Here is a 20618-nt window from a genome sequence, read left to right on the forward strand (position 1 = left end):
TTCACAGAGCTTACAGTAAGCCAAACACTGATCCCTTTAATACAAAATCAGCAACATTCCTTACAATCTATGAGCACAAAACTCGGATAAACACATACTATCTCAAAGGTACAGTAAGCTAACTCAAACCTATATTTGAGGGAAACCAGTGTCCGAGACCAGAAATATCCTGTGTTTCTTCTATGTGTCCAACTGTGATTTTCACCTTGATAGTGTGGAGTAAGGAAGGGGTGAATTTTTCAAAATCAAGAAAGTAGAGTTTTCTGCATGTTTCCTTTCTACGCCTTGCCAAAATGCCAGAGAAATTTCTAATTCATTTTCAAATCACAAAACTGACTGCTTTACAGAATGTTAAGAGTTGAGACCTGAATCATCTTAAGCACATGGATCAAGAATGAGTTAGAAAAGGTACTAAAGAGAATTAATTTTTCACTCCTTTTGCATAATACTTAGCTCTCTGAAACCAGCAACTGACAACCTACTAAGGAGGGAATTTTGAAATGATATGTAATTTTTAAATTAGGAATTCTGTAATGGGCTATTTAGTGTAGGGAATCTATTAATAGTTGGTGAATTGAGACTTTAGACAAGCAATTAAGATTCTTCACAATCATGATAACCAGTTTGTAAATTTGGAAGACTAATATTCTTAACTCTCTTCACAGGCCACTTTACTCTTAATAACACCTCTAAAGTCATCTTTTCTAGTCATAATAGGTATCATCTCACTACACCTCATATAACAGTGAGATCCAATCACTATACTTCCCCATTGTCAGGTAGAACTTGGCCATTTTAAGGCAAGCCATTTTAAATATCATTATCATCCTGTACATTTGAACATTTGCAGAATACTGAATTTGTCAGAGGATGGAAAATGTCTTATAATCTGCCTGGCTCCTGGTAGACAGCACAGTAAAATAAAAATATTTTAACTTATTTCTTTATAAATGAAAGGTTTACAGTAAAAATCCAACATGCATGCAAAATAAAACTTTTGCCAAGCCCCAAACTAGGAAGAGCTTTATCCAAGAAAGAGGGTCCTCTGGAAAAAATCTTTATTCTCCCCTTTCCAGAACCAGAAGATTCAAGAGTAATAAGTAAGATGGGGTAAGTGAGTCTTTGCCCCAGAAAGATAAATTTACAGGGTGCTAAAAGCCCTTTCAGTCCTTTAGCAACATAGAAGCAATGGAACTTAGCACTGTTAACAACAATAATTAGTTAAAACAGGAAGCTATCAGATGACTAACTGTTATGAGCTTATGAGCTCCTTTTCTCTCCCTATCTCATCACTCCAGGAAGTCCTGCTTCTCCTTTCCAAGCTTGGCAGCATCCTTACTTAAATATTCAAGGGTCTCCAATGTATTTGACCCAAGTACAAAGTTTCCTAGCTTTGAAAAGACTTAATTATAGAGTCTCCTGGAAATGGAAACAAGTTGAGGCATAAGGTCCAACTGTGTGCTTCAGTAGGATTCTACCCTCTACCAGGACCAATACTTTTGAGAGAATGTGAAGACTAGGCAGGTTCAGCCCTTTTTCTCCAGACATTTGAGATGGGATGGTAGTAGAATTAGTATAAGAACTACCTACCTATATTTCCCTTATGTATAGGATAGATACAATTGCAAACTTTTGCCTTTCATGGGCATTGACATACAGGGGGAAAAGATCACTTTTTGACTTTACACAAGTAAATGAATAAAGGTAGTACAGTGAAAAAAATGCTGGACTTGGAGTAGGGAAGACCAGGGTTCAAATCCTACTTGAATTACATATGAGTTATATAGCCTTAGGTAAGTCACTTAAGATCTCTCAGACTCAGTTTTCTCATTTGTTAAACATTGATTATAATAACACCTGCTTCTTAAAGTTGTGAATATCAAATGAGAGAGCATGTGAAGATAACATGTAAAATACTTTCCCAACTTTAAAACACTATTAAAATCCTGGCCATTATTAGCTGGGAAAGATAATTCAAGGTAGCTAAAAGGACCTGCCAAGTTCTACCTCTGCTACTGACCTAGCTGGAGAACCTTAAACTTTGTGATTTAACTTCTCTGGGTTCAGTATACTGATGTGGACAATGAGAAGACTCCATTAGTCTGGATCATATCAGGGGTTCTTAACCAAGAGTCCAATAACTTTTTTTCTTTTTAAAAAGACATTTTGGTCCATATATTACAATATAATTGGTTTCCTCTCCAGTCCTATGTATTTTATTTTGTCTATTTAAAAACTTTATGATGAGACAGGGTCCACAGGTTTTACTAAAAAGCCAAAAGGCATCCATGACACGAGAAAAGGTAAAGAGCCCCTAGAAGGTTTCTAGAGATTTCTAAATAGAAATGTTCATATCTTATGCAGTGGAACCTCATTTTACATGACCAATACGTACTAAGACCCATCAAGTAAGCCAAAAATTGCACATAATAGTAAACCCCATTATTTAATAAGTATTCTTTATGTGAAAATACTTAGGCACTTTATGACTTTTCTTAGGCTTATGAGAGCTACCAGAATCACTACTCTGGGGCCATTATTAATAACTAAAAAGCATTAATGAAACAGAGAAGCACTACTCTGATAGAGACTGGACTTGTTATAAGCGAGAACTCCAGACAAAGAAAGTGAGGGAGTTAATGTTTGGCGCAAAACAGTGTAATGACTCACACTAACACTTCTCAGAGCGATAATGAGCATGACTAGGTGAACTGCTGTGAGACTTTACGCCACTTGGGAAAATGGCATGGATTTAGCGCATAATTAATTTTTTATTTAAAAATTTTTCTGCCTTTATTTTGTTTTAAATTGCCAATTGCACATACTTGAATTCATATGTGTTGTGTTCCTATAAAATGAGATCTTATTGTATTTGACCTTGCAGATTCTCTATGACTCAAACTATTTGTGATTTTACCTCTCAGACTCTGTTTCTTCAACCATAAAGTAGGAATAATATTTATGACATGTATGTGTATGTATACATATGTTCATCTATGTACATATATACATATGCACATGTGTATATTATATTTGGGCATGGCCAATGCAGGAAATTATTCTGCTTGAATATACATATTTGTTATAGTCCCCCACCCTCCACAATGGTGGAAATGGAAATTAAAGGTAGGAAAGATTTTTTTAATCATTTTTGTTCATTAAAAAAAGTTTTCATTTTAAAACCTACCTTACCACATAGGGTTATTAAGCGAAAGTAATAAAAAAATGTATGTGAAAATTACTTTGTGAGATGTTAGTCATTAAATAAATGAGGTTATTACTACATTTATATTAACGAAGATATTATTAGTGATAATGAAGACTGGTGAAAATAAAGAAGGGCAAAACATACTTATTGAAATGAGATAGCTAGTAGAATTCTTGTTCGGCACCCGGTTCAGGTGAAAAACTTCTAAATTTTCTTCCAGCAATCCATTTGCATAGCTCACAATGATCATAAACTACTTGCACTAAAAATGCTATTTTAAAAAGTTAAAATTTTTAATGTCATATGGAGGGCTTTGTAATTATACAGACTTGCTGACTGAGCAATAGCCTGTACCCAGCTGGCTGGTCACAGGTTCCTTATCTCATTTCTAGCATTTTCTGTGTGTGGTCCAGACCTATGATCCATGAATATAGAGAATTTCTGGTGAAGAAACTTAAAGTGCCTCCTTTTATGCAGATTTTCCATTCAACTGTAACTTTGGAGGAAGCTGGTACTTGGTACTTGGTTCTTGGGAAGAAGCTGCCAGATTAGGAAGCAAAGGAACAAGATTTGTATCAGGTCTCGCGCTTCCTTCTTGAGGAACCCTGAATAAGTCATTAGACTTCTCTAAGTTTTAGTTTCAATTGTATCACTGAAGAAAGCTGAGTTGGATAACCTCTAAGATACCTTCTTGCTCTAAGTGTATGATTCAATGAGTCCTAAGAGACAGGGAAAGCTAAAGTGACTTGTCCATGGTCACACTGTTAGTATGTGTCAAAAGGAGAAATTGAACCCAGGACTACCTACCTTCCTAGACTGGCCCTTTATTCCCTAAGCGACATTGCTTCTCTCTAGCATGTTAGAGGAACTGGAATAAACACAAAAGGAATATTTTCTTGATGAACAAACTCATGGAGAGCCATGTTAGAATTCCCTGGTTTCTTCTCTGCTTCTTCAGGTTGACAAGAATTTAGAAAAAGTGGGAACTCTCCAGACAGCCCTAGAGTGAAGACAGTCTCATATTCCTCAAGAGCAGCACCATTGTGCCAGGACAATCAAGCTGTTAGCCCAATCAATATGTTTTCTTTCAAGATTGGATTGAAGTTGGACCACAAGCTGATCCAGTGCCAGCAGCAGAAGAGAAATGTGTGCTCTACTTCCCCACTTGGAGCAGCTGAGAAAGAAAAACAAAACCACATTCCCCTTCTCCCACCCATCAGGGTCCCTGTAGGGTCTGTATTTTGCACAGGAACATGGTTTTCTAGACCATTTTTAATCCCTTGGAATCATCCTCCCTTTGCAAAGATATCATCAGGGCTTTTGACCCTAAGTCAACACCTCAAAAATGATCAAGCTATTTCAAAACTTGCCTGGTAAGCTATTAAAAAAACCACCACAACAAAAAACAAAAACAAGAACTTTCTGATAAAAGGAAAACCCAGGGGCTTTATCTTTACTTAGGTCAAAACTCCTTGATGCTGCTTTTGGGAAAGGTATCTCAAATACACTTCCATCTTTTCAGTAAGGATGGGAGGGTGGAGCTGCACGTACAGAATACTGCATATGCTGTCAATTGTTTTATTGACTGGTTTCTTTTGACAATTTTCTTGATTACAGAGAAGTGAATATGGGGTGGTTATATCAGCAAGCGACTGAAGTATAAAATGAGAGAAAATTCACAATAGAATGAGAGAGAAGAAAGAGTGTGTATCATGGGGAGAGAGAGAGAGAGAAAGACAGAGACAGAGAGAAAAAGAATTAGTTCTAAGGCACTAGACTATGATAGGCTTCTAATGTGATCATAATTTTATAGAAAGCCAAAAATATGCCAAAAACAGTTGTCACTGGCCAAAAGTAAAACCTATGAACTTTAGATGCTTCCGAGACCACAGACTTATTTATTATTAGTTGTTCAAATCCAATCACATATTTTCTCAATCAATATTAGTACAATTATTATCACATGAGAATCCACAGTTTTTTTCTAAATTAAAAAAGGCACCCTTGCATTCAAAAGTTTGGGAAACACTGATTTAAGCTATCGAGGCTGGGACATAGCCTTTGCCCCAATTGTAGAATGCCAAAATTAGTAGCAAGACCAAACTGATGGAATGAGGGTCTCCTGACCCCTAATCTACTCCAAAGGTGTTTAGAGTAAAAATAAACAATTAATAGTCACTCTCAAGACAGAAGTCCTTCGTCCTTATTAAAGGAAGGGGATGCATGTTTCCAGAATACCCCAAAGAAATTTTCCAGACCAACACTAGGAACCAGAGACACTTCTGTGCTTCACAGGCTGTTACCCTGCAGAGCTCAGCAGTACCTTCCTTATGTCAGCAGCCCGTCATTTTGTCAAAAGGAATCAAAAATTCTACATTCTCTTCACTGAAAAATAGAGACTAGAAGTTGTTTAAACTAACCTAACAATGGATCAAGTTAATGGCCAGCAGCAGCAGAGACAGACAGACAGACAGAGAGACAGAGAGAATGAAAAAGGAGGAATAAAGCTAAAGTATCAATTACTAGAAACATCAAGGCTGAGGGGAATCTGGCACAGAAAGTGGAGAGAATAGAAAAAGCAAAGCAAAGGAAGTTGGACAACTCAAAAAATTAAGGGGGAATACCAAGAGTGAGGAAAACACAAATCAAAAGGGAAAATTAAACCAACAAATTAGAGTATACAAGAGGATATTTTTTAAATTAATCAAACAATTGACTTGTTTGAACCATAAATTAGACCATTTTTGCAAAGAGAGTAAAATCAAAATTCCCAGTGGTAAATTCATATTTATGCATAAATATATAAAAATTATCTTACAATCACTGTGTTTATTCTTTCTTAGAGATTGCATGGCATAGGGATAGATTGCTAACCTTGGTGTCAGAAAGATATGAATTCAAGTGCCATAGGCTGTATCACCCTAGGTAAATCACTTAACCTTTCAGTGTCACCACGGAGCAATCTAAGCCTCAAATTACAGACATTTTGTTGATCTACATCAACAGAGCAAATTCTCTACACAGATGAAATGATGTAACCTAATCAAAACAAAAACAAACTTTTTTTCAGTCTGCAATATTAATGATGACATTTGAAGAGTTTTCGATTCCTGGGATATGACCGTTGTGATTATTTAAAAAAAAAAAAAGGTTCGTTGAGATTGATGTAGGAATCAAAGCTCAGTTATCAAGTTTTGTTTTCTTTTTCAATCTAAACTGCATGAAACTTCATCCAGAAATTTCATAGGCTTCCAAAAGAAACCCCAGATGTATGGTTTAAATGGTTTTTATAATGACTATGATCCTTCCTACTGATAAAATGGAAATGCTGAATATTATCACATCCCGAAAGAAGACTTACTATGCAAGGAAACCTCTGTATCTAATGACCTATCATGGTCACTTTTCTTTTAAGGTCATTTCAAATCTTTTGTGTTAAGCCTACTGTTTGACTCACTTGGTGGCACAGAACTCTTCAGAGAGAATAAAAGAATCATTTCACACTATTGCATTATTCTTCTTATAGGGTCCTTCCTAAGTGGAATGGTTTCTCTTATGACAAAAAGAAATCCTTAGCAAAAAACTCATGACATTCAGATGTCCCACCTTCTAGTTCAGGAATACAAATGACTTGTTTTCTGATCATCAGAACAGAGGTATACTTTATTATAAAGTTCCACCACCTTGAAATTTTCGCCACTATTTTAAAAATCACTCTCCTACAACTTTAGGAGAAATTTCCCAAAAAAATGGGTATCTTTTCCTCATAATGTCAGAAAGGAGAATTCACCTTTTGGCTATGGTCATATTTTCAAAGGTCAATGTTCTGGAAATATTATGAATGACTAAAAACAGAAGGCTATTATGGAAATGTTTGTTCGTTCCCTTAGCTATCATAATTAGCTATTCTGGACAGATCTATGGTATAGCCTCACAGTGAGTGACACTTTTCAAACACATTTTGCTTTTCATTTATGCATCAAATACCTTTCCATGCTTGGCTTGGGCCCAGAAGAGTGTAAAGATTTTCTCAAGGTAAGTATAAGAGGAAATTCATTTTGTTTTCTTAACATACCAAAGAAATCCCTAAAAGATGGCTAAAATGTAAGTGATATATGTTTTTAGTTCTCTGATAGGGACATTTGATGGATAAGTCTAAAATAAAATGGCCAAATTGCCCAACCTTTCAGCAATAAAAGCATGTGCAATAAAAATGCTTCAGGGCACCAGTTACAGAACTGCCATGGACCAGAGAATTATTAGGTTCCATAATTCCATGCTGCAAAACCAAGTTTGTAGATTTTTTTAATGTGGAAAAAATCAGGAAATTAAATGGAAAGACCTGTAGTAATGAAATATTAAATGCTATTTCAAGTACACAAAAGGTCGGGGGGGGGGGGGAAGAAAGGCTTTTAGAACAGCATTAATTTCCTCATTCCACTTACAAACAAGATGGCCACCTGGAGCCTTGACACAAAAAAGAAGGAGACTAAAATGGAGGCAAAAGGAATTAGAATTGCAAAAGGCATTATTTCATTAGCATTTCAATTTGTGCAGGGAAATCATATTGCTTTTGCAACTTATCAAATATTGCTAAAATAAGTAAACACAACAGCAAACGATAAATGACTTCATTCAGCTGTCACAGGTCAGTTGTAAACAAATCCCTAATGGTTATGTCTCCTTGTCCAGGAGATGTGGAGAGCTACTGCTAGAGTAATGCTAGAGAGGAGGAGAAGCGGCAGAGCCAGAGCCATTCCCAGAGTTTGACCTTGGGACTGGAGTGCAGGGCTGGGGTGGTGCATGGGGTAGGGGAGAATGTTATTTCTGGTCACAATCGGTCAAAGGGATCAAATCAAAACTGACAGGTTTGTGGCTGTTTTCTTACTGTGGGACAAGGAGAAAGATTTTGTCTGATTATGTGTATGTTTTCTGAAAAATAACTCATATAATGGTGCATAAGGAACTTGGCAGATGCTCTAAGGCAATCATCTTCTCTGTGTAGGAAGAAAGACATACAGACAAGCTCCTACTGAACTTCTATCTAAGCCAATGGAAATCTGGCCACATCTTTTAGACAACTGGCCATCTAGATGACTCAGTGGACAGACCTCAACTTGGAGCCAAGACGACCTGAGTTCAAATCCAGCTGTGTGACCAGAGGCAAGTCCTAACCTCTGTCTGCTTTGGTTTCTTTGTGCGTAAAATAGAGATGATAATAATAGCACCTTCTCCAGCCATGGCTATTAGTAGGATCAAATGAGATAACATTTGTAAAGTGCTTTGCAAACCTTAAAGCATTATATAAACGCTAGCTATTCTTCTTCTTGTTGTTGTTATCCACTGAAGATGGAAAATACCAATTATTGCTCCTAGTTAATCTTCTCAGATTTCTAGGTGTGCTTCCAATTCTATTTTCTATGTATGTATGTAACAATGTAATTTCTAGATATGAAATTTTGCTTCTAATTTCAAGATATGTCATTTTATTTGCAGCTGCTACAAATAAATTTATGAAATCTGCAACTGCTGCAATTGTAAAATCAAAACTAACCAATGTGATATAATTTGTGTGACTATAATGCTCCACATAATGAACAAGGATTTATATTTACAAACACACTATATTAGACTCATTTTTACTTATCCTTCCCTGTGTCTATCTTGTCCAACAACTTCAATAATTATGTTTAAAAAGAAAAACATCGTTCCTACTCACTGCCTTTCATTCTCATAATAATTCCACAATCGTAGGCTACGCTGAAAAAAATTCCATGAGTCATCTCTCGATGGATCCTGGATTATTATTCTAAAGAGGGTGGTTATTAATGGTCAGTCACATGAAAGAGTTGCTGTTACTTTGAGAATCTTAAATTCAGGTAGTGGGTTGCAGTGTTTTATGTGTAACATTTTTATAAAATGATTTTGTCCTTATAGAATAACATTCATCTTCAAAGCACTTTACAAATATGAGCTACTTCAATGAAAAGCTGCATGGCTGCAAAGCCAGAAACAAGAATTGCTTCATTTTTCCTAGAGACACTTACTCTCATTATATACTATCATTGTTTTATTATGAATATTATAATTCATTATGAAAATTTGTAAAGTGTTTGGCATAGTGCCTGGCACATAGTAGGCTCTATATGACGCCAGTTATTTTTATTAGATGAACTTCTTAGGCAAAACTATGGGGATGGGAGTTATTTTGTTTTTCAAAACCCTAACTTGCATAGTATCATTTCTAAGACAGAAGAGAGGCAAGGGCTAGGCAATTAGGGTTAAGTGACTTGCCCGAGGTCACCCAGCTGGGAAGTGTCTAAGGCCAGATTTTAACCTAGGTTCTCTCAACTCCAGACCTGGCACTCTATCCATTGTGCTACCAAGCTGCCCCCAAAACTGTGTTTTCAGAAATGTGTCAAGCTACTATTTGGTTGCTATTTTGAAATTAGCCCTGAGTTCCCTGGGGTGAAGAATTCCAGGAGTGAGGTTGGGAAAGTCATCTGTTAGTTTTAAGATAATTGCCTGGAAATGCTGAGAAGTTTGAGTGATTTAACCAAGGTAGAACTGCCAGCATGGGCCAATGGGAGGATGTCTTCTTGCCCATGCCTTCCTGACTGCCATGGCTAGCCCTCTTCACTTTGCCATGCGGTTTCTCTGAGTTATCAATAATTAATAAAATCACAATATACAACTTCAAATCAAAGAGCAAGACACTTTATTACCTAGTTGTCATTTCCCCTAAAACCTATTTAAGCTCAATTTGTAAAATTCAGACAAGTTTTTTTATTCGAGAAAAAACTTTTCTATTTCATTTCATGATCTATAATAAATAGTAATAAAATAAGCAATCCAATAATCTAGACCCCACTAGCTACCAACAAATGCAATGCTTTAGAGTAATGTTTGCATATGCTATTTTGAAATAAGAGAGAAAAGGGAGAGAGGAATTGAGAAAACAAGGGAAGTGAAGGAAGGCTCTAGGCAGGCACTTCAAACTATGTAAATATTCATAAAAATCAAGTGGTTTAGAGCCATGCTTCTCTATTATGACCTCCTATATTCTTAATAGTTATTAGGGACTCCCCCCAAAAAAGTTTTCATTTATGAGATTATATATTCACCAATATTTCTCACATTAGACACTGAATATCTTAATATTATTATGAAAAGTTTTGATGTCATAGTCTCCAGAATGGGTCTTAAGGATTCCTAGGTGATCCTTTGAGAACAGCTAGTTTGGAATCTATCAAAAATTGAGAAATGATATCTAAAAATTACCAAAAGAGGATTTAATAAGGAAAACTATTCCAACATTGGATTTATATGCCACCAAAGACACACTGCTAAATTCTAATATCACTAATTTAACAATACTAATTTAAGCATTGTTCTTTCCACATTCATCCTCAAGAAATCAGAAAGAGCACAGATAAGGCATGTATTGTGAGCAGAACAATAGCAAAATAAAATTTATTTTTGGTTTTTACCTATCATTTAAACTAAAACCAAAGTATTGTTATATGTAACTAAAAATTATACAAAACAGGGGTCATATGAATTAGAAGCAACACTAATCTAGGCAATAGGAGACCTAGGTTCTACATTATCTACATTATCTAATCTTGCTTCCCTCTATTTTTGCTTGACAAGGTTGAGCACTTAAAAAAAAAAAGATAGTGGCTCTGCTATTTCATGATCTTTGGGTCTTTAAGGCCTCTTCCAACTTTGTAATTATAGCAAAATATGATTGATCCATCAATCCATTCACCTATCTATCCTTCATTCCTTTTCCCTCCCACTCCTTTCTATTGATATTGGTCCTAATGGGATTTGTCCATTGCTAACCTATGGAAGTTTAATGAAATAGCTTAAAGCATAAGAAAAGACAGCCCTAAACAAAGTCATTTTCACAATCCCCAAGCAATTTGGCCCAGAGAGCAAGAAATAAGCATGGCAAACAGGGAAGTCTGCAGCAGAATTAGCCACAAAAGCATCCAACAAGAATGAAAAAGGACTGAAGGTCTTACTTCAAATAAGTTCAGGTGGCAAAAAGACTTTGACCATGACTAACAGAGAATGTGCCATATTTGTACTCCTCCCAATATCGATAACAGCTAAGGATGTACAAATTGAATATTGATCACCCCCTTAAAAGAAAAAGAGAAAGGGCAGAAAAACAACCTATCTTCTTCCCATATTCTTAGGAAGAATCAAGTGGGGGAAAAAAAAGCAGTTCAAGGAAGGAATAAAGAAAAAAAAAACGATCAACGAGGAACTCCAGTCTGGATCAGGTGTTTTTATGGTAAAAGAATGTGACCCAGAAGAAGAGAAAAAAGACCAGCAAAAATTTGGAGCTAAATTGCTGGAATTAGGATCTCTCCACAGAACAGCAACATACATTTTCTCAGGAAGCAAGCAGTTCCTTATGATCTAAGGAATCCACAAGCAATATTTTAAAGAATTAGATTAGAAAAGAGTAAAGGGTTAGTGTACTGAATATTTGAAGAAAAGAGACTCATGTAAAGAAACCCAGAACTAGCAAGAGAAATCATGGTGTAAAGCTCTTGACTAAGGGTCAAAAGACAGAGAAATAGAAGTAATATTATTGCAGAATATCAAATCAGGAAAGGGAAATAAATGAGGTCAGTAAATAGATCAACCTGGCACAGAAGCAAAATATAGTAGTGGAAATAATTTCAATTATCCAGACTATCAGAGAGAGGTCATTCTCTTATTGAAAACTGATACCTTCATGACTCACTTAATATTCATTTCCTTCTTCAAAGGTAGAAAGAGAAATGAATTGATATTCTGAACCTGATTTTGATCAACTAAGAGAAACTGCTTGTTTAAACAAGAGTTAGGAACATTTTGGAGAGGTGAGCCAGGAATAATCTAATACACACCCTACAATTTGGGAGAGTCTATTTCAAAGGATTTAGGGAAAGGATGAGTAGAACTCAATGGCTTCAAATTCTGCAGAAGAAGCTGGACAAAAGATTAGTATTTTGTGATCCTTTCAAGAATGAAATTCTGAAGACATTAAGAGAAATGATTTCCATGGAAAAGGAAGCTTGTCTGAAAAAGAATGATTGATGTAGATGCCCAGGAAAATGAATGACCAATTCACATTTTTTAAAGATACATACAAAAGATGGAAATAAGGCCATGTAATGGAGGATGAATAAAAATGCAAAAGTTAAGAAGGTTGGAGGTGAATACTAAAGATGACTAAAAAGGCTTTTAAAGGAAAACTAGGGTCAAGAGAAAAATCAAAGCAAGGATAGAATCACCCATCTGAGTGGACAAGAAAATGATATCCAATGGGAAAAGGCAGAATTACTCAATTCTTTTTTTTAATTCTGCTTGAGCTGTCAAGGAGAACCAATTTTGGACTGTAAAGGAAAGATTTAAAATTTTCAATAGAGAGTTTAAACCCAAAGTAAGGAAAGAAATAAGGGAGAAGCTAGAGTCAAAGGCCTTGGATGTGTGAATCTGGATTTTTAAAATATATTTTGATAAGTATTTCAACATAACTGGTTTGCTTTGTCTTTCTATGCCTTTTTTTCCAGTTAAAATCATGATTCTGAGAAGTGAGCCATAGGCTTTGCTAGACTGCCAAAGGGGTCCATAATATTAAAAAAAAAGTTTCTATTCCTTGAGTTTGATTTCAATGAGTTGTAGCCATTAGAACTTATCAAATTCCATTGTTGCACTAACAGAACTGCCAGCTATCATCACTGAGCTATTGTCAGTGACCTTCAAAAGATCATGAGGAAAAGGGAAAAAAGCCACAGGACTAGAGAAGAACAAGTGTCCCAATTTTCAAACAAAAGAGAAGACAGTAGTCTGCAAACAAGAAACTGGTGAATTCAACTTTGATTCCTGGACAAATTCTACAAGAAATAAAAGGGAAGTGGTGATCGCTAAGGTCGCTAACATGGCTTTACCAGAAACAGAGATGATCAAACTAAACTCATTTCTTTTCTTGATAGGGTTACTACATAGGTTTTAGTGCATAGGTGCTGCAGAGGGATTCTGTAGATGAAAATGTACATAGATTTAAACAAAGCAGTTGAGAACTGATGAAAAGTGAAGTGAGCAGAACCAGGAGCACAATGTATATGGAAATAGAACAGAAATATCATGACAATCAACTGTGAAGGACTAAACTATTATTAGCAAAACAAGGTTCTAAGATAACTCCAAGGGACTCGATAAAAAATAAATCTCTATTCATAGCCAAAGGAGGAACTATTGGAATCTAATTGCAAATCAAAGCATTCAATTCTTCACTTTATTTCCTTAATGAGTTTTTTATTATATGTGTGATGTGTCTTCAATAATGACATAGAGTATATATGGAAATACATATTGCACGTAAATACTGGTATAACCAGTATCAGACTATTTACCATGGGTGGAGGGGGGGCAGTTACAAAGAGGTGAAGGGAGAGAATCTGAATCACAAAATATCAAAAAATAATTGTCAAAAATTTTGTTTATGCATACTATTTTTCACTTGTTTATTTGGGAATGTTTTGGGGTTCTGGTTTCATAAAATTATTCATTTACAAAAATGAATAACATGGAAATACATTTAGCATGATAATACATGTCCCAGATTGAATTGCTTGCCAATTCCAGGAGAGGGGAGAAAAGAAAGCAGGGAGACTTTTTGGATAATATAACTTCAGAAAAGTTATATGGAAATTTATTACATGTAATTGGCAAAAAAAGGTTTCTTCATTTATCTCTCCATATAGTTGAAAAAATACAATTTAGTTTAAAAAAGCATCTGACAAAGTTCTTCAGGCTTATCCATATGGACAAAACAGAAAGATATGAGTGAGATGAAGTAGAGTAAGGTGGAGTCAGAACTAAATAATCATTTCCAAAAAACTCTCATTAATAGGTTACTGTCAACTTGGAGAAATGGATTTTTCATCCAGTAGGAAACCACAAAGATATTAACTTGGTCTTAACCCAACAAATTTCCTAATCAATCATTTGGACCACCATGCATTTATTAAGCACTTTCTATAGTCCAGACACTATATATTAGGTGTTAGGAATACAAAGACAAAATTGAAGCAGTCTATCCTTTCAAGAAGTTACAGTCTCTCAGGTGATGCTACATATATATATATAACCATACCTATGTAGAGATATATATACATACACACACACATACAAATATACATACATATGTATTTATTCATCTATGTGTACACATGCATACATATTTATAAGGTGTGTGCCTATGTGACATATATGTCCATAGTGGTTGGTAGAGGGGGTTATGAAGTGAAGAGAGAAGGAGAATTCCACAAGTACAGAAAGTTATGGATCCACTCCAATTTGAAGGAAATGGTAAGTATTTGGGAAGGGATTTGGTGAGGTAGCTGGGGAAGTATAGGCAAAAAGGAAGGAACTGAGAAATGTGAAGGGGTTAAAGATTAGAGAAAGAAAGGAAGAGGATGAAATCTATTGTAGAAGAAGGAAAGGGGTGAGACAAAGGCTACCATTAGAAGGTACTGCTGAATTGATCAAATTTATAGATGGCACAAATCTGAAATGGAGAACTAATGGATCAAGGATGCAAAATAAGATGACATGTAAATGGAACAAATGTCAGTGTCTAACCTTGAATTCAAAGAATCAGTTACACATGTAAAGAATTAAACCCACATGTAAAACATGATGGAGGTATGGCTAGAAACTCAGTCATCTGAGAAGGACCTGGGATGGTCAGCATAGTGCAAGTTTAAAATGAGGCTGCCAAAAAATGAATGCAAATTTGGATTGCTTTAATATGGGCTTTCTGTACAGAAGAAAAAAATTGGCAGAGCCACTATATTCTCCCCTACTGATACCCTTCCTTCAAGGAGCACTTAGGAAAGACAGTGACAAGCTAAAGTGCAGAGAAGGGTGAATGGAATAGTGAGGGGACTAAAGAACTGAAACAACGGTAAAGAGAATGGAAATATTTAGCCTGGAAAAGACTGGGGGGATGGAGGAATCTCCATGATAGCTAGCTTCAAGTCTATGAAGGGCTGTCATGTGGAAGAAGTATTAGATTTGTTCAATTTGACCCCAAGGGACAGAAATAGGAACAATGAGCTGAAGAGAAATAGATTTATTTAGATTTGATTCAAGGCAAAGTCTTCTTTCAAAAGTGCTTCAAGAGTGAAATGATCTCAGCAAATGGTGGGTTCCCTCTAATGCAGTAGATGGATGGATGGATGGATGGTCACTTGTCATATCAGAGAGGGGATTCTCATTCAGGTGCAGATGGGATCTAAAAAACTTTTAAAAAACAATCAAGCAGCAGATTTGAATGTAAGCAAGATGACAAGAAGCTATAAGAGCATTCAGTTTTTTTCTGTAAGGCTAATATATTGTGATTTTCTTTAAACTTTTTCAATTTGGGGACAGCCGGGTGGCTCAGTAAATTAAGAGTCAGGCCCAGAGAAGGGAGGTTCTAGGTTCAAATTTGGGCTCAGATACTTCCTAACTGTGAACCTGGACAAGTCACCTCATTGCCTAGGCCCTAGCCCTTACCAATCTTCTATCGTGGGACCAATACATAATATTGATTCTAAAACAGAAGGTAATGTTTTAAAAAATGTTTTTAATTTTAAAAGTTAACCAAAAGAATTTTGTCCACAGAGAAACTGAATTGTTAATAAGCTTTGAAAAAGTTTCAGTTCCAATTCTGAGTTAGGGAAGAATCTCCCTGGAGTGCAGATGGCAGGTAGTAAGGTATTGGGGTAGGATCTTTGACTACTGAAATCCTACTCATTCTTCTATACTCAGCTGATATGAACCTCTTCTAGCACAAGGTTTCACAGACCCCTAACTGGAAGTGAAATGCCTTGCCTCTGAACTTTTTTTTAACCCTTACCTTCCATCTTAGAATAAATACTAAGTATTGGTTCCAAGGCAGAAAACAATAAGGGTTAAGCAATTGAGTTTAAGTGACTTGCCCAGGATCACATAACTAGGAAGTATCTGAGGTCATATTTAAACCCAGGACTTCCTATCTCTAAGCCTGGCTCTCAATCTACCGAGTCACCTAGCTTCTCAGCCTCAACTCATAGCATTTTGTTTGTACCTCTCATACAACATTATGTTCTATTTTTACTATCGTTATTCATGTTTATATTTCATTTTCCATACTTGATTATAAATTCCTTGAGTGTAGGAAGTGCTGCCAGTCTTACTTTTGTCTAATGTTAAATATTACATCAATCTGGATTGATGAGGAAACAATTAACTCTTAAATGATTTCAATTAACAAAGTGTTACATCTGTATAGAAGATCAAGACCGAATTTTTATATGACAACAGGCATCCCTCCATTAAAACATAACAATAAGAAACAAATTATATTTATATAGCTCTTTAATGATTTCTTATTAGATAAGCAGATATTATTAGCCCTATTTTATACATGAGGACAACTGAGACCAAAAGAAACAGTGACTACCAAAATCACACAGCAAATTAATTAGACTCTAAATCTTGGGATCATAGAAAAGCCTCCCATTTTACAAATGAGAAAACTGAGGTCCAAGAAAATGAAGTGATTTGCAAGTATTAAATTACAGATGCAAGATTTGAACCTAGGACTTCTAACTCCAGATCTGGTACTCTTTCACTCATCACTTCTGGTACCCAGTCTAGAGTTATGGCAAATTTTGTGCTCAAATAGTCTTCAGTAGAGAAAGAACATATGATATACATAAATACAGTTGATGATTTAGAAAAAAATTGATGAGATTAAAACATTTTAGTTTTCCTTTTTTACTGTCTTAGTTGCTTCTTTTTCTTTTAAACAATAGACATAGAGTTAATCTTTAGCAAATAATAACGCTAAAGAAATAGAATGCCCCATGTAACAACATTTTCAGGCAAAATTGGGATAAACTAGTAATGCAAAAAGTGCAATATGGCCAAAATCCTCTTTAGCTGCAGTATCTAAAGTGTCTTTAAGATTTCCCTAGGAAATTAGACCTTATCAGCTTCAAAATGAGATTCTTTTCCAGAGCAGAATTTTTTCCGCAGCTGAAAATGAAGAAAGAACACATTTTTCACAAATACTTGTGCTTGCCAGTCCAAATTAAGGTTTTTCCTTACTTTATATAACATCTATGGTAATGTTTATCCATTGCTTTACTTAAAGAGTTGTATTTTTTACAATCGTGATCAATAAGGTCGAATTATACTCCAAGGAGCTTTTTATAAACAATGAATTTCACAAGAAAATGAGGAATGAACAATTATGTTTCCTATCTTCTTATATTGTCTTTCATGTTATAATTGTGCTTCATTTCCTTACCAGATTTCAAACTTGTTGAGTAAAAGAAGTCATCTTTTTCTTTGTCTCTCCCAGGAACTAGCATGATGCCCTACTTAGTTGTGTTTCCCTTCATGACACATCTTATGTTGCCCTTTTTAAGACTTCTCTGAGTTCTCTTGAGAAGAAACAATGGCAAGAAGTAAAGGAGACTAGCACATCTTTTGTTGGCTGGTGCAATTTTGGTCCTTACTTTCTTAAGAACAGAAATTAGTTTCATGAATGCTTTAAGTTTAGACTTGAAAACTATATTACAAGATATAAAAGACCAAACTCTTTAAGGGGGAGAGTCTATATTTTATTTGTATTAATATCTTCCTCCAGTGTAGTTCATCGTACATTGCACATAGTAGGTACTTAAATACTGAATTAATTCCAAATTGTCTGACCCTTTGTGACTCTATTTAAGGTAAATGGTTTTCCAAATTGGCTTCTTAAGTATTTTTTCTTTTCTTCTACTGGCATCGGACAGAAGCTTGTAAGTGCCAAACCTTACATTTTGTGGCTCTTTCAGTTCTTGTTTGAATGGCTTCCCTGCCTGGAAGATGCTATAAAAATGTAAGGTATGATTATCATTATTGTGCCTTTGAAAAGATGACAGTCGCTTAAATGTTCCAATTAATGGAAGCTTAACTGCACAAATCTGTTGTTATTTTTCTTAAAACCTTTTTGGCTGAATTCTGTTGGGCTATGCCTTCTTTCATGCCAGTCTGAAAAACACAAGGTCTCGATCTCTAGCAGTGAGACTGAAATGATTCTTCAGTGCTACAGTTTCAACTGCCACAAATAACCGACCACTACCCCCAAAAAAGTAGATTTGTTTCTTTTACGGTATCACTAGTCAACATCAACAATGTTGTTTATAATTCTTTTCAAGACCAACTTAATAAATATACTGACATTCAAAACAAAATATCCATATCTTCATTTTTCAAGTTTTTCCTTTCTTTCGTGGTCCAATTCTTCTGAAGTCACTTGTCTCATAAAGTCCTCCCTAAGGCAGCTTAAATGGAAATGAAAAGGAAAAGAAAAAAATACTGGACTTAGGAGTCATGCAAATCCTGCCTCTACTGCTACCTCTTTGGAATATTTAATTCTGAGTCTCAGTTTCCTTGACTTTGAAATGAATGGTTGAACTAAATGGCATCCAAAGGCCCTGTTAGCTCTCAATCTCTGATTTAGGATCAGAGAATTGGGGCTCAAAACCCAACGTTTTTAACCAAACACTGTCCACTCAAAATCTCGTAGCCAGGTTCCTCACTTATAAAAGGGAGCTAATACCTATACTATCTACTTCACAGGGCTTTCATGAGGCTCAAAGGAGATAATGTTTATAAAGCCCTGCAAACTTTAAAGAGCTATGTTAGTTATTACCATAATTATTATGATGATGGTTAATCCTCTCAAAGCCCAAACCATTGTACCTGCTATAACAGGAGATTGCAAAGCATAAGAATGCCTTCCAGGGTGATGTATGGGGGGGACTTTGCATGCTCTGAGCCTGTTAAGATTATCAAGTGACTCTGAAGACTAACAGGAATCCTTTTCTAGTCTTGCACACAGGAAGAGGTCAATAAATGTGAATTTTTCAAATATTGCTATTTATAATAACTCTAACTTTTATGTCATTAGATGCAAGTTTCATAGTGCTCGTATACAGGAAGTGATTAATAAATGTTTGTTGAATTTCCTCTTTCATAACTGCATAAATTTTATGTCATTTTGAAAAATCTTTCCCATGCTATGGTAAATATTTTCTATAAATTCACAAAATGCCTGTTAGCATGAGTTATACTGTAACACTGAATGAAGAATAAATATATTCCACTAATGCCCTAAGTAAATTGACTGTCTCCCAAACTTGAATGAGGTGCTTTGTTTGAATCTAACTTTATCAGTACTGGTTGGCACTTGAGCTGTATATAGCAGATATGCTGAATTTTTAAAAATCTATAATAATGGTGCAGTCTCCTGAGAATACATTTATTTCTGCAGTATAAAATAAAATTAAATTCTTCAATCTCAAAAACTATTAAAAGGTTGTATTTAAAATGCATGAAGCATTAAAAAGACATCAAAATTAAAATAATCTCATAAATCTCTTTATTTAAAAGACTTATTAGAATACAGATAGAGGCAGAAAACAGCTGCCCTGGACTCTGAAGCAATATATTATGACTATTTTAACTTTTTTATTTTCATCATTGAAAATTCCTTCACAGAATAATTGTATTGCTGTAGAAAGACCAACTGTCCCATATATTTAACATGTGAATAGTAAATTACTTTCAATGGGCTCTGTAACAGATAAGCAGTATATTCTGTAAAATATCAGCAGACCACAGGATTGTTTCTAGACAAAGGACATGGGAGATACAAGCAGGAATTAGTTTTTTAATGCAGAATTGATCAAATTAATTATTATTTCAATTCATTTTGGCAGAACAGTATGAAGACTGCAGGGAAATTCTGTTGGTGACTCAAGAGTCTTTTTGTACCTATTATTTATACTGGACACCAGAAGTTCTACTTAACAGAGATCTACAATGGAAGGACAGATGTATCTGTCGAATTGCCATCAATCAATAAAATTCATTTCTATTTTAAAAGTGATTGACAGGTAAGGAAAGATTTTTTTAAATAAAAGTTCTCACTCCAAAGACCATCATTTGTCAGTCTTGATTGTGCTCCAAGCGTTCCTTGGAGTACAATTAAACTATCATGTTGATTGCTCCTCAAAGCAGTTAAGTCTTGCCAGGAAGGAGAAGGAAAAAAAAAAGGGCATGGAGACAACGCCCCATTTGTCCCCATCACTTTTTCCTGAATCCACTCACACTGATCCAAAGTACTTCAGTTCAGCAGCTGCAAGACATCCAAGGAAGGCGCTGCAAGAAGATAACAGTCCCCAAAGGTGCCTCCCATTCTTACCGTGGAACATGTGCCTTTATTATATTTTCCTTACCACTGGCAGGTTCCTACTTAGAAGAGATAAGACTAGTAAATGTTGGCTTTATTAGCAGCAAGTTGGAGCACTGTTAAACCAAC

General features: G+C 35.4%; 1 protein-coding gene and 1 long non-coding RNA gene across 5 annotated transcripts in view; both read right to left on the reverse strand.

Moving 5' to 3' along the window:
• Nucleotides 1–20618, reverse strand: part of PPARGC1A (PPARG coactivator 1 alpha) — an 800952-nt gene that overhangs the window by 714567 nt on the left and 65767 nt on the right. The window lies entirely within an intron of this gene.
• LOC103097266 (uncharacterized) overlaps nucleotides 15336–20618 on the reverse strand; it is a 68905-nt gene continuing 63622 nt past the window's right edge. The window contains exon 2 of the long non-coding RNA XR_008912845.1: nucleotides 15336–18576. This is a non-coding gene — a long non-coding RNA (uncharacterized LOC103097266). The remainder of the gene's footprint in view (nucleotides 18577–20618) is intronic.

This window comes from Monodelphis domestica, chromosome 6 (genome assembly GCF_027887165.1).
Source record: "Monodelphis domestica isolate mMonDom1 chromosome 6, mMonDom1.pri, whole genome shotgun sequence".
Taxonomy (NCBI): Eukaryota; Metazoa; Chordata; class Mammalia; order Didelphimorphia; family Didelphidae; genus Monodelphis; species Monodelphis domestica.